We start from the raw sequence: 15,761 nt of genomic DNA, 5'->3' as shown, positions 1-15,761 counted from the left end.
AAATCAGATGGCAGAGGGAAGAAGCTGTTCCTGAATTATTGAGTGTGTGCCTTCACACTTCTGTATCTCCTTGCTGACGGCAGCAATAAGAACAAGGCATGACCTGGGTGAGGGGGTCCTTAAGGATGGACACCAGCTTTTTCAGGTGTTGCTCCTTGAAGATGTCCTAGACTATGGAGGCTGGTGCTCATGATAGAGCTGACTAAGTTCATGACACTCTGCAGCTTACTTCGATCCTGTGCAGTAGCCCCACAAACTCCCTCCCACTCCAGACGGTAATGTAGCCAGTAAGAATGGACTCCACCGTACATCTGCAGAAATTTTCAAGTATTTTCGGTGACATACCAAATCTCCTCAAACTCCTAATGACAGGCTCACAAATTATGTGCAGATACAGTATGGGTTGTTTTTCATTTAAAACAATGACAAGTTGTCTCCAGACCAATTTGAGAAGTAAAAAATCAGCTGAAAGCTCATTCTTGATAAGCTGCAAAGAAGTGTATTTGATTATCTCATTGTAGGTTGTTGGCTGGTTCAGCAATGACATTCCCCATGGAGGAACAGCATACCAAAATCCACTGCCTGGGTTAATACATGGCAAATAGAACTTATTTAAGGTACCAACAGCAGTGCCAGGGTGTGTACGTTCTCTTTGTGGGCTGGGAGTTGAGACAATTTTCAAACCAAAACAAAAATCCCAGAAGGATTTTCTTTGTTTTTAACTCACTTAGATTTAAGAGATGGGTCCAAGTAATGAATGCAGGAAATGAAACTGCATGCTGAGCAATAAGATGAACATGAGTGTTTCAGTACTTTTGATATCACTGCCATTTAGGTTACATCACTAAAGAGCAAAGACTTTTTTTTAAAAGTAATTGAATTGTGTGAACTTGTATGCCCGCTCTTTTGGATCATTTAGTAAAAGGCATTCATTATATGCACAGCAGGCACTTCTGTTTCCTCAGATTAATGGCATGAATTATAAATGGACCTTTTGTGCCACATCTGTTGGGACATGGCCTCACTTGTATATCACTCTTTCAAAGTGTGGTAGGGATGTGAAAAAAATTTGCATTAGAGACATTGTTGCATATGCCTGAAATATTCTCCAGTGATTCATTCATTAGATGACAGCAGAAACATGGACATGTTGTCCATGGTGACGATAAAGGTGGGAATAGTTCAGGGGAAAGAAGATGTTTAAGAAAAGTTCACGTACATGCTCATTTGCTGCAGATAGCCAGATTAATCAGCGTCAGTTTTATTTAATGTGAAGTGAAGAGCTGATTGTTGATTGCACAACCCCATTTAGACAGCAACCATGTGTCTGCAAAGTCTCAGTGTTCGACAGAGCTGAGTATGATTTTAAATTCTGTCGTAGCCTGGGGATATTTACTGAACTAGGATGATTTTACTCCATCTGCGTAAGACTTTAATTTCCTTTTACTGGTATTTTACTTATTTTTTGTAAAATATAGAACTTGGTTAATGTTATTCAGTGTGCCCATATATAAATATGTGAACCTGTCTGACGATGCAAGATTGTGATTTATTTTGTGACTTTTTGTGTGATTTATTTAAAATTTTGAAATATCTCAGTAGCATTTTTTATAATTCTGTTTTTATCCTGTCTTTAATGAATATTTTGGGCAGAGATATTTGATTTCATAAAACGATGTTGTTTCAGAACCATGTCCTGCAGAATAGCTAACAGGATATTTTAGCAAAATATTATAACTTTGAATTAATATTAAGATTATATTAAATGAAGCTTTTATGCCTTTACAGATTAATTTACTGATTATTTTGTACTGAGGTTAGCCACATGATATTTTCATTTGCTAATGAAATTGTTTAGTCCTGTGTTATAACAATTCATTAGGGTGATTTAATTTGCTTCAGTATTGTTAATCTTAAAAAATCAAATAATGATGTGATTTCTCCATTACCTTATCATCATTGTTCACTGTGTTCCTTGTATCAGAAATGTATATTTGCAATAATTTTGCATTGACAAAGAGAATGGTTGGTTTGGTGTGTTGTATTGATTTTTTTAATGAAATTTTCATTATTCAGACTTTTTTTCTTTTAAACTCTAGGCAGGTTTTGGGAGGATGATTCAGAATCACATTCATAACAACTTAAAGGTTACAATAATAATAAAAAATAAATAATTAGTACAAAACGGGAATAGCAAGGTAGTGTTCCTGAGCTCATGGACTGTTCAAATTTCTGATGACAGAGGGGAAGAAGCTGTTCCTAAACATTAAGTGTGGATCTTCAGACTCCTGTACCTTCTCTCTGGTCGTAATAATACTGAGAATAGACAATAGACAGCCATTCGGCCCTTCTAGCCAGCACCACCATTCACTGTGATCATGACTGATCATACACAATCAGTACCCCGTTCCTGCCCTCTCCCCATATCCCTTGACCCCGCTATCTACAAGAGCTCTATCTAACTCTCTCTTGAATGCATCCAGAGACTTGGCCTCCACTGCCTTCTGGGGCAGAGCATTCCACATATCCACCACTCTCTGGGTGCAAAAGTTTTTCCGCATCTCTGTTCTAAATGGCCTACCCCTTATTCTTAAACTGTGGCCTTTAGTTCTGGACTCACCCATCAGCAGGAACATGCTTCCTGCCTCCAGTGTGTCCAATCTTATATGTTTCAATCAGATCCCCTCTCATTCTTCTAAATTCCAGTGTATACAAGCCTAGTTGCTCCAATCTTTCAACATATGACAGTCCCACCATTCCGGGAATTAACCTTGTGAACCTACGCTGCACTCCCTCAATAGTAAGAATGTCCTTCCTCAAATTTGGAGACCAAAACTGCACACATTACTCCAGGTGGGGTCTCACCAGGGCCCTGTACAGCTGCAGAAGGACCTCTTTACTCCTATACTCAATTCCTCTTGTTATAAAGGCCAGCATGCCATTAGCTTTCTTCACTGCCTGCTGTACCTGCATGCTTGCTTTCATTGACTGATGTACAAGAACACCTAGAAGAAGGCATGTTTCAGATGGCAAGGGTCACTAATGATGAATGTGAGCTTTTTTTTGAAGCATCACCTTTTGAAGATGTCTTTGATGGTGGGGAGGCTTGCACCTGTGGTGGAGCTGCCTGAGGTTCTTATGTTGGATGGATTACCTTGTTGCCTGCTCTGTTTGAGCATGCTAATACTGAGAATTATTGACAACTTTGTTCAGTCTTAATTGATTTGTTCCTAGTTCCTCTTGGGTGCATAATTTTAAAATTGCCCTTCAATGTTTGAAGCAATGTTTAGCTTTTAAAAAGGAGTATGAAATTGAATTCTACATAAAGTGAGTGAGTGTCACAAAGAACAAACTTGCCATGCCTCTGGGAAGGAAATCACATATCATGACATTCAGTAGACATAAATGCAATATTTTAAGTAAGAGTTTAAAGATTAGATAAACTTAAAGTCTAAGAATATATTTGTAAGTTCTTTTCCATTACTTTCTTAAATTTAAATTTAGTGCAACTTGGATTTTAATTTTAAATATAAAGAAAGATTCTCATTGGTTCAGTTGTTAAAGTTCCCAGACAACACGTTGCATGATTTAGACCCTAAAACATCCAATGGTCAGCATCAAATTTTAATTAAAAAGTGAACTAAGTTTGTGACTATTCTTTAGTTTTACATTATTGTTAGAACATAAAATTCTAGAGATGTTCAAATGGAAAGAAAATCAGAGCTAACATTTCAGATCTTTGTGATATCAAACTCACTTTTGTGGTTGTCTCTAAATTACCTTCTCATCGTGGGGCAGTTTTAAAAGTGGACAGTAACTATTGTCTTTACCACTTCTTCTGAATTACTTTTTTTTTTAAAGGTTTGTCAGCAGTAGGCATGGTCCTAAAAACAGCATTGATTCAAGAGGCCTCCCTTTAATTACCACCCAGCATTAATTTGTGAAATTGCGTGTTTGCCATCTTCCACTGTTTGTTAATTGAATTATTGCATTAATTTAGAGATACGGAAAGGTAACAGACACTTCTGACCCAGCAAACCCAAGCCACCCATGTGAGCCACTAACTCGTGTGCCTTGGGAATGTGGGGGGTGGGGTGGGAAACCAGAGCTCATGGAGGAAACCCACACGATCACTGGAAGAACGTACAGACTCTTTACAGACAACATTTGAACCTGGGTCACTGATGCTGCTATGCTCTGCGCCATCCTGAACATCCCTTGTGACCTTATGTTAGCTGATAAAATAGTCGTTAATAATCCCATCAATTAATAGTGTAAAGTAGTTACAACAATGTAAATTTTAACATTTGAGCTGTTGAGGTCTTTTATCTTCTGATAAATAACAGTATATTGGTGGGAAATGTGTCCTTTGTCTGAGAAGAACAAATTTGGAAGAAAATATTGCTAAGTGGGGAAAAAATTAGGCCTGCTTTAATCACTATTAATATTCTTAGCTGTATTCTGGCCTTTCGCAAAAATATATAATCATTACATATTTTACCTTTTTATCTATTTGGAAAAAGTGGCCACGCCATATTAAATCTAATTGTTGCTCTCTAAGCTGAATTCTTCTGATGTTAATTGTAAACCCAACCCCCTTTAGCTTCATAATGCCAGCAGCAGGAGAAACCATTCTAACCCAATGTGAATTAACCCATTTTCAGTTCACTGACTAATATTATCTGGAAATGTATTTAAGCTTTTAATATTGAAACTGTGTTCTGCTGGTTTTGGCTGCCTCTTCTAATCAGCACATCTTATTTTCTCCTAGGAGTTCCATGTTAGCTTAAAAATTATGCACTGTGCCTTGTTTTTAAAGTTACTCATTCACGGACAGTGGATATTGCCAACTAGGCCACCATTTGCCACATATTCTTAATTCCCCCCCCCCTTGAAGTGAATTGCTCATTAGACTACTTCAGAGACCAGTTACAATTCAACCACATTGGTCCTGGCATCACATATGAGGAAGATTGAGCAAGGACGGTATGTTCCATTATCTGAAAATATAAATGAACCAAAATAGATATTGTATTCACTGGCCTTCTGGGTCAGTTGTCTGTATACTTATAGAAACAGAATCAGGTTTAATATCACCGGCATCTGCTGTGAAATTTGTTGACTTTGCAGCAGCAGTAAACTGCAATACATGATAACGGGAGAAAAACCATGAATTACAGTAATTAAATTTAAATAAGTTGTACAAAAAAAAGAAATTAAAAGAAGTAGTGAGGTAGTGTTCATTTGTTCAATGTCCATTCAGAAATCAGATGGCATAGTTCCTGAATCATTGTCTATGTGCCTTCTTTGTAGCTGCATCGATTTTTTTTAGGTCCAGGTTAGATTCTCAGAGATATTGACACCCAGGAACTTGAAATTACTCACTCTTTTGACTTCTGATGCCTTTCCTTTGAGGATTGGTGTGTGTTCCCTTGTCTTACCCTTTCTGAACTCTACAAACATTTCTTTGGTCTTACTGGCATTGAGTAAAGGTTGTTGCTGTAACTCCACTCAACTAGCTGACGTACCTCGCTTCTGTATGCCCTCTCATCCCGATCCGAGGTTCTACCAACAATGGTTGTGCTGTCAGCAAATTTACAGATGGCATCTGAGCTGTGCCTAGCCACCCAGTCATGGGTGTAGAGAGAGTAGAGCAGTGGGCTAAGCACACATCCCTGAAGTGTACCAGGATTAATTGTTAGTGAGGTTGAGGATGTTATTTCTGATCCACACAGATTGTGGTCTTCCGATTAGGAAGCTAAGGATCCAGTTGGAGAGGGAGGTACAGAAGGCCAGGTTCTGGAGCTTTTCAATGAGAACTTGTAGGAATGATTGTGTTAAAAGCTGAGCTGTAGTCCATAAACAGCACCCTGACATGGGTATTTGTATTGTCCGGGTGAGAGAGTTATTTGTTCTGGAATCTCAAAATTATGTCTGAGGGCTCTGGATGTTCATAATCCAACCTGTAGAGTCTGTTGTTTTAAATCATTCATTAAAATTCTGATTAGTTTAATTCACTAAGAATATAGCCCAGATTGACCCAGCACCTCTACTTATTACTTAATTATTTTCCCCATGAATTTTCATTAGCATTTTATAAGGTCAGGAAATTCCCCCCCCCCCCCCCACCATATGAGAAAACGAATGCCAAATTGATTCTGGATGGTATTCTGCATTACCATTGCTAAAGCATTATGCAGACAGTAGAAATGCATTGCATTTCGTAAATGACTCATAATACCTCACAAAACTTCTTCTGTTAGCAAATGGTCACAAAATATCTTTAGTTCACTGCTAATTGAAATGGGTCTTTCAGACAAACCCAACAACTGTAAATTGCCCTGATCAGAGAACAACCCAACCCAACCACCCGAGCTGCACATTCTCCAAATTATTTCAAATAATAAATTAACTGCTTTTTAGACATTTTTGACTTTGAAAATATGGGATAACTAATGATATAATTCAATCCTTAAATTCTGGTTTAAGTAATGCAACAAATTATGAAACTATTAATTTATGATTACTTTATTATTGCAATTCACTAATACTGTACCTGTATTGATCCAAACATTTTAAGGTTCTCAACAAAATTATTAAGAATAATGTTCAAGTTGCATAGTTTGGAACCAAAAGTGCGTTGCTTCTATTTTGTTTTCTTAGTGAATTGAATTGTCGACCGTTGTCTCTCTTGATTGACCAGAGGACAGCTGGATGTGATTGCTTTCAACATTACCCTGGTTTAATACAGCAGGATAGGAAGTTAATGAACTGACAAATTGCCTGTGATCTTGCATCCTGATGCTCTGGAGAATGTTTGAATCCTGTTCCTTGTTTGAAGGCGGGTTGATTAGAGCCACTTTAAGTATATAGCTCAAGGAATCTTTCCAGCAAAAGTACCAGACTACTTTAAATTCAAGACTTGGTTTAGTGAACAGCCTCATCTTTTTTTTTAATATTACATTTAAAACCATACTATTTATTTAACTTTGAATTCTTGTTAGTACTTGTGCCCTTTTTCAAATAGAGCATGATTTTGCCATTGTAGAGCAAATGAATTGTAAAAGTTTATCAGCACATTTTTTCCAGACACTTTTTCTGGTAAAAATTTGATCGAAGTATCACATAAAATGTTGATTCTGATAAAATATAAATCTGACTGCAGTTGTTTATGGATTCAAATTTAATATTACAATACAGGATTATTGCTAGTATTTTCTGCAAACCAAAATTTATATTCAATTTTGGTTAAGGTCCATATTTGAAAAAAGCAGGATTATTTCCTAATCATTGCCATTGTATGTAAATACTTATCAGCAGGAAACTGGTTGCATTGATATCTCCATGGTTGAAACCTGTAGAAATAAAATATTTCAAATTCTACTACAAGCGCTAAGCTGTACCTGATCTGTTGTGTTAAGACTGGGTGAAGCTTTCAATCCCATTCATTGTTGTTTAGTTCAAATGGGAGGACGAACATCCTGATTAAAACTGGCTGACCATCCAATGTAATTGTTCAAAATTCAGTTTTCTTTTCAAAATGGTATTTGTTGCAACTTCAAAGGGATTGTATTTATTGTATTGAATTGAAGTCTTCAGTCTCCACACAAGGTCTGACTTCCGAACACTGCATCAGCATTACAGGTAAAACTGGATGTAGCATGTTCTGTAAATATTAAGAGGATGAGGAATGCCTTTGATGTATGCTGAGAATTGTGCACTTTATAATGCTCATACTATTTTTTGTGTGGAATGCCTTTGAAATGAAGCAAGTAAATGAAGGCTGGTTTTAGAGGAGTCCTGTTCTGAAGTTGAGGTAATATGGTGGCTGGCTGGGTACATTTCAGTAATGTGGCTTGAAATGGTGAGGCTTCTGCCTTTTAATGGAGGCCCAATCAGCAGCGGGAGCAGAGCACAGCAATGAGGTTGCTCACAGGCTGGCGGCACTTGTTTAAAAGGAGACCTTCATGGGCGTTCGGATATTCCGGAGGCCCAATCAGCAGCAGGATCAGAGCGCAGTGAATTAAATAAAAGTCCAGAAGGGACAAGCAGGGCAGCTATTGTTGGGGGTAGGCCAGTGTTGAGAGTAGGAGGATCAAGCTTTGGCTCTAAGGAGGCTTCGGCTTGAAAGAGGCGTTGGAAAATAGGTTCCCTTTTTATCTCCCCCTTGCTGTACTTATTGTAGTAAATGGCTATTGTGTGTTCTTCATGCTGGATGTCGGAGTCCTGGGGTACCCAGAGTCTCCCAGGGAACTACATCTACGTGAAGTGTACGCAGTTAGGGATCTGGAGCAGCAACTGGTTGACCTTCGGCTTATATGGGAGGTAATCGATCAGAGTCACAGGGAAGTAGTCACCCCGAAGTTGCAGAAGGTGAGTAGCTGGATGACCGTCAGGAGAAATGGAAATGTGAAAAGGCATTTAGAGCAGAGCACCCCTCTGGCCATTCCCCCCACCCCCAAAATTATACAGTATTAGATACTGCTGTGGGGGGTGAGCTTCCGGGGGAATGCCACAAAGACCAGGTTATTAGTAGTGAGCTTGGTCCATGATGCAGAAGCTAAAGAGGGAGAAGGGGGAAGTGTAGTGATAGGGGACTCGATAGAGGAACAGACAGAAGATTCTGTGGATGTGAATGGAACACAGGATACATTGCCTCCCAGGTGCCAGGGTCAGGGATGTCTCTCATCACCTCCACAGCATTTTAGAGAGGGAGGGAGAACAGCCAGACTCTTAGTACATATCGTTGGGAGCTGAATATCCAAGATTACACGTTGTATCAGAGGGATAGGAAGGTAGGCAGAGGGGGTGGTGTGGCTCTGCTGGTAAAGGATGGCATCAAATCAGTAGAAAGCTGTAACGTAGGACTGGAAGATGTTGAATCGTTGTGGGTTGAGTTAAGAAACTGGAAGGGTTAAAGGATCCTGATGGCAGTTATATACAGGCCTCCCAACAGTAGCTGGGATGTGGACCACAGATTACAATGGGAAATAGAAAAGGCACATCAAAAAGGCAATGTTATGATAATCATGGGAGATTTTAATATGCAGGTCAATTGGGAAAATCGGGTTGGAAATGGATCTCAAGAGAGTGAATTTGTTGAATGCCTGCAAGATGGCTTTTTAGAGCAGTTTGTCATTGAGCCCACTAGGGTAGGCTATACTAGATTGGGTGTTATGTAAGAAATGGAGACAATTAGGGAGTTAAGTTTAAAAAAAAATAGCCCTTAGAAGGCAGTGATCACAATATGATTGAGTTAACTAGAAATTTTGAGAGGGAGAAAGTAAAGTCTGATGTCGTTGTATTTCAGTGGAGTAAGGGAAATTACAGTGGTGTGAGAGAGGAATTGGCCAAAGTAAATTGGAAGGAGCTGCTGGCAGGGATGACAGCAGAGCCGCCATGGCATGAGTTTCTGGGAACAATTAGGAAAGTGCAGGATAGATGTATTCCAAAAATGAAGAAATATTCAGAAGGAAAAGTAGTACAACTGCCAAAGCTAATGTAAAAACAAAAGAGAAGGCATCAATAAAACAAAATTTAGCAGGAAGATAGAGAATTGGGAAGCTTTTAAAAACCTACAGAGAGCAAGTAAAAGAATCATTAGAAGGGAAAAGATGAAATATGAAAGCAAGCTAGCAAACAATATCAAAGAGGATAGTAGAAGCTTTTTTGGGTATGTAAAAGAAAAAAATAAATTAAAAAATAAAAGTGAGATGAGAGTGGATATAGGACTGCTAGACAATGAGGCAGGAGAAATATTAATGTGGGATGGTAGGTGAACTAAATGAGTATTTTGCATCAGTCTTCACTGTGGAAGACACCAGCAGTTGGCCAGATGTTGTAGTGTGTGATGGAAGAGAACTGAGTGCAGTCACTATTGCAAGAGAGAAGGTTCTCAAAAAGCTGAAAGACCTAAGGGTACATAAGTGACCCGGACCAAATGAACTGCACTCTGGGGTCCTGAAGGACATAGCATTAGAGATTGTGGAGGCATTAGCAATGGTTTTTCAGAAAGCATTAAACTCTGGCATAGTGCCAGAGGACTGGAAAATTGCAAATGTCACTCCACTCTTTAGGAAAGCAGAAAGGCGGCAGAAAGGAAATTATAGACCAGTTAGCCTAACCTTAGTGGTTGGGAAGATGTTAGAATCAATTACTAGGGATGAGGTTATGGAGTACTTAGTGACACTTGGTAGCCAAGATAGGAGAAAGCATGGTTTCCTTTAGGGAAAATCTTGCCTGACAAACCTGTTGGAATTCTTTGAGGAGACTGCAAGTAGGATAGATAAAGGGGATGCAATAGATGTTGTATATTTGGATTTTCAGAAGGTCTTTGACAAGATGCCACTCATGAGGCTGCTTATCAAGCTAAGAGCCCATGATATTACAGGAAAGTTACTAACATGGTTAGAGCACTGGCTGATTGTTGAGAGGCAGCGAGTGGGAATAAAAGGATCCTTGCCTGGTTGGCTCCCAGTGACTAGTGGTGTTCCACAGAGGTCGGTGTTGGGACCACTTCTTTTTATGCCGTATATCAATGGTTTAGATGATGGAATAGATGGCTTTGTTGCCAAGTTTGCAGATGATACGAAGATTGGTGGAGGAGCAGGGAGTGTTGAGGAAACAGGTAGGATGCAGAAGGTCTTAGACAGATTAAGAGAATGGGCAAGAAAGTGGCAAATGAAATACAATGTCGGAAAATGCATGGTCGTGCACTTTGGTAGTAGAAATAAATATGCAGACTATTTTCTACACGGAGAAAATACAAAATTCTGAGATGCAAAGAGATTTGGGCATTCTTATGCAGAACACCCCAAAGGTTAATTTTCAGATTGAGTCGGTGGTGAGGAAGGCAAATGCAATTTCAAGAGGTCTAGAATACGATAGGAAGGATGTGATACTGTGGCTTTATAAGGCACTGGTGAATGTTGAAAGGCCTAGACAAAGTAGATGTGGAAAGGATGTTTCCTGTGGTGGGAGAGTCCAGGACAAGAGAGCTCAGCCTCAGGATAGAGGAACATCCATTTAAAACAGATATGGGGGGAAATTTCTTTAGCCAGAGGGTGGTGAGTTTATGGAATTTGTTACCACGGGGGCAGCTATAGAGGCCAGGTCATTGGGTGTGTTTAAGGCAGAGATAGATAGGTTCTTGATTGGACATGGCATCAAAGGCTACAGAGAGAAAGCCGGGGAGTGGCGCTGATGGGCGGGGGGAGTGGGGACAGGATCAGCCATGACTGAATGGCGGAGCAGACGATGGGCCAATTGGCCTAATTCTGCTCCTATGTCTTATGGTCTAATGCTGAGTTTTGCTGTTAATAATTGAATTGTTTTGGAATGTAGAAAAGATTATGTGTGAGAGGAGCTGTCAGTGCTGAGAAACTACACAGATCTGTTTAGTTTCACATCTCTGACAACTCTCTCACATCTCATCTTTTCTACATTCAGAACGTTTTAGTTATTAATATCTTCTGTTTACGTAAGACATTAGAGATGAACATAAACACAAGAGATTCTGCAGATGCTGGAAATCCGGAGTAACACACAAAATGCTGGAGGAACCCAGCAGGTCAGGCTTTGGAAAGGAATAAGGAATCGGTGTCACGGGCCGAGGCCCTTCATCGGGACTGGGAAAGAACAGAGAAGAAGCCAGAATAAGAAGCTGGGGGGGGGGGGGGTGGGGGTACGGGTGAAGGAGTATAAGGGTAATAAGTGAAATCAGGAAATCAGGTGAGGGGAAAGGTAGGGAGGTGGATGGGGAAGGGGTAACGAAGTGAAAAGCTGGGAGGTGATAGGGTTGAAAAGGTAAAGGGCTATAAAAGAAGGAATCTGATAGGAGAGGAGAGTAGACTATGGGGGAAAGGGAAGGAGGAGGGGCACCAGAGGAAGGGGATAGGCAGGCTATCTCTTCTGACCTTGTGGTACTGATTTTAAGAACAGAAGTCAATTAAGATTGCATGTAGACCTAAACTGTCTAGCCTCCCTTGCTAGTACAGCCCTTTCACCCCAAGAATTAGCCTGGCAAATCTCCAGCCTATAAAGGACCCATTTATTCTCACTGTTTATTTTTGATGTAATGGCCACATTAACATGCCTCCTCCAATACTTTGGGCTCAATTAATGCACCGTCCTGTCCTGTATCTTGGCAAATGCCATTTGGAAATCTAAATACATTACATATTCTAGTTACCCTCTATCAATTCTCCCTATCCTAAAAAAATGAGCAAATTTGTCAAATAAGATTTGACTTTCAGAAAATCATGCTGACCTTGTAGTCAGCTTTCCTAAATGATTAATTCTTGCTTCTTTGATTTTTGACTACAACATCTTGCCAATGATAGATATTAAATTAACTGGTGTATAATTTCCTACCTTCTTCCCTTTTATGGACAAATAAGTCACATTGGTTGATTTCCAAAAAGCAGAAGCCCTCCCTTGCTCTTGTAAGAAGGGATATCGGAGAGGCCTCGTCTCTTTAACAACATGTTCATTTGTCCTATCTTGCTATTTCTGAATTACTATGCACAGCCTCAATGCCACAACTCAACACCACTCAGACATCTTCCCTGACTAGCATTGCTTTACTCTCCTTTCTCTTGTGGTCAGTACTTTTGGGGCATCGTATGACCTGGAATACTGAGGACCCAAGACTGGCTATCCAGCAGTAACATCTCCATAATAGCTATAATATCATACCCATATGTTGCTCTCTGCGGTGTCAATTAATCAATATTATTCCAAGTGTTTTGTGCATTCAAATAAATTATGTTAAACTTTCAGGGTTTTTTTTTTAAAGCTTTTACTAACTCTGCTTTTATTTCTCCTGATATTGTCTGTCCCTTCCTGCCACGCTTTGCTTGTCAGCTCCCCCCGCGCTATCCTGTGCCACTGCTCTGTCATTTCCTCTGGATTTATTAAATATTCTGAGAGCTTTTTTGAAAATGGGGTTTTTCTTCACTTGCAAAAATAAACAAAGCCTGAATCAAATGTTGGTTTTCTGTAAAATGCACATGGAGCATGACTTTGTTGTGATGCCAGTGATTATGAAAAATCAAGTCAGGTCACTTTTTATTGTCATTTCTGTATCAATGTTTAAAGGCGCTCAGTTTTGTCTTTCTTTACATCTGTTTTACCTTCTGTTCTGGTAAATGACTGGTGAGGAGATGTCTATGGGAGAGGGGAATGAAAATAGCAGAGGTGTAAATGGATACTTTTGAAAGAGCCAGTGATAAAGGCCCAAAATAGAACACTGCAGCAAGAACTGAGACACAAATGGCAACCAATTTAGAGTTACTTTTGAAGGACAGAAAAGAGATGGGACAGTGTTTTGAGCAGTTGTGCAAGAAGCTAATGGGAACAAAAGATGTTACCTACTAGCAGAAGGTCTATAAATATTTTAACCAACAAGTTATTTTAAGATTTCAGTTTAAAGTTTTAGATCATCTATGTTTGCACACTCAATTCCACATTATAAATTTCAAACTTCTTTTTATATAAGAAGGAAGTAGTGACAACAGGAAAAAGTAGTCTATGGACAAGAGTCACATATAAGGTTCCAGATAAGCATCCCGGTGTGCATGTTTAACTTTGTGCAACCCAAGTATATTTGATTAAATTGGAAAAAAAATGTCCTGTCAATTTTCGTCACCATCTTTTTATTTTAAAAAAACTCAGTTAAATTTGTGAGACATGTTATCCCATGCACAAATCACGCTGACTTCTCCTAATCATCCCTACCTTTCCAAGTGTCCCTTGCGATCTTCTCCAACTTCCTTACCACTGATATAAGGCTATTGTCCTGCAGTTTCTAGGCTTGTTTCTTTTGTTCCTTTAGGAATAATGCTAGATATCCTCCAGTCTTGGAGACTTCTCTATAAAGATCTCTGTCAGAGCCACAGACATCCCCCACTTGCTTCTCTTTGCATCGTAGGATAGATTACGTCAGACACTGGGAACTTACCCAGCCTATCTCTAGCACTTCCCCTTTTTCTAATACAGACTAAGCCAGTGTATCCCTTCCTTAATTTTCCAGTTTCCACATCTTTCTCTCTAGTAAATATTGATTTGAGGTACTTGTTTTAGATCTTGCTCATACAGTAACTTCCTCTTCTATATTAAAAGCAGGTGATGTCTGTGTTTCAGTTTAAAGTCGTAGTGGTGAAGTTTGAATGCTTACTGAGGGCTGTTCGGGGTGAGATTGAGCTTGCATGTCCTCAGCTCTTCAGAAAAATCCAAGTGCACATTTGCCTGAAAACTGGTATGAGGTTTGGGATTTTATCCGGAGTCCCTCTTCAGTCCTCTTGCACACATTTAATGCCTGTGATAAATGTTCTCAATGTTATATTCTTAATTATGTGTAAGGGAGGAGTCATCTGAGGTTCTCATGTAGATGTGTTATGAGGTCCCAATGTAGCAGAAATGATTAGCTGAGGACTTGAGGTCCAGATGAGTGCCTTCAGATACTGAGTATAGCAACCTTACAAAGAATAGAGTGCATGTAAAGAACAGTCCCTGCTGTGAAAACAGGGATGGCAGAAGCTTTTGTATTTAATTGCATTAAATCTCAAGAGGGAGATACAGAACTATAGTATAACAAGGGAAGTGACCTCATTAGACCCATTACACACATTACTCAAACATTATCAGCAGGAATACTACGCACAATGGGAGTTTTAAGAGTTCAGTATGTGATGCAGTGTTATTCCAATCAGAAAATATTGTGGCTGCCATTTTGGAGGCAAATGATTTATATTTGGACGCCATTATGCTGAGAGAAACTGATATTCAAGACCTTGTGTTTTCCCTGCAGCTGGTAAGTATTAATTTTGTGGTTAGTAGATGGGGAAAAAGTTAAGAAACTTTCACCTCAAGTCCCTTTTGTTTACAGAATAATAAAGATCTGGAGAGTGCGCAGTTTTTCAGACATCCCTCACCAGTTTGTTCTTGATTTTAACGTTCTTTTCTTCCTCCAGTGCCCTTTCTATAATGAGCAATAACTGCACAACCAGAGTTCTTTTCTACAAGTCACTTGCCTTTCATATTAAATATTTTTGATGCTTTGCACCATGGCAATTTGTTAATTGGATTTCCGTTTAATCCTAACTTGTGAAACCTGAGTTTTAATTGTTCGGTTTCTGCTTTTCCTTTCTCTTTTGGCTTGGCAAGGTTTTGTGGCTCTGTTATTGCTCCATGGCTTGCAATGATGATCATTATTCATGTTTAAGCCTTGACAGTCAGTGCCAGCATGCTGTTCAATCAAAGGAAATACTGCATCTGACCTCAATCCTGTGCTCTCCTGACATCCACGGGGAACGTAAGCCAGAATATCGTATCAATGCTTTCCCACTGTTTCATGGTGCAAACCATCTGAAGCTATTACCACTAATTACAAGCACCTGCTCTCCTTAATTGTAGCCTGGTTGCAGAAATTTGTAAAGTGGATTCTTATGAGTGATTTTTCCCTTCCCTCTTTGGATAATATTCGAATATAAACAAGAAAATAAAGAAACGACTCAAAGCATATGAGCTGGTTGATTGTTTAGCTGAAAAAGCTGTTAAAAGTTCAACAATGGATATAGACCTTCCACTTAGCAAATCAGAATCTAAGGGGTTGGTTGGGTGAAGTATTGGGGGTTATGGCAAGACTTGTGGGATAATGGACATAGGTGGAGACACCTTTACAGATTACACAAAACTGTTGGGTTTATGGGAGAAGAGGATAAAACAAGAAGGGGAGGAATTATGTTGACACGACTTAGAAT

At 39.3% G+C, this 15,761-nt stretch overlaps 1 protein-coding gene across 7 annotated transcripts in view; it reads left to right on the top strand.

Moving 5' to 3' along the window:
* The window catches only part of rapgef4a (Rap guanine nucleotide exchange factor 4a), a 271,696-nt gene that overhangs the window by 116,271 nt on the left and 139,664 nt on the right, over positions 1–15,761 (top strand). The window contains exon 1 of one of the 7 annotated variants that reach the window (XM_073047213.1): positions 1,340–1,424. The exons of the other annotated variants lie outside the window; for them this stretch is intronic. The gene's annotated coding sequence lies outside the window, so the exon portion shown is untranslated. Of the gene's footprint in view, positions 1–1,339; positions 1,425–15,761 lie in introns of those variants that run through there. 7 annotated transcript variants of the gene reach the window in all.

Source organism: Hemitrygon akajei, chromosome 5 (assembly GCF_048418815.1).
Source record: "Hemitrygon akajei chromosome 5, sHemAka1.3, whole genome shotgun sequence".
NCBI classification, from domain to species: domain Eukaryota; kingdom Metazoa; phylum Chordata; class Chondrichthyes; order Myliobatiformes; family Dasyatidae; genus Hemitrygon; species Hemitrygon akajei.
This window is presented reverse-complemented; position numbering and strand designations above follow the sequence as displayed.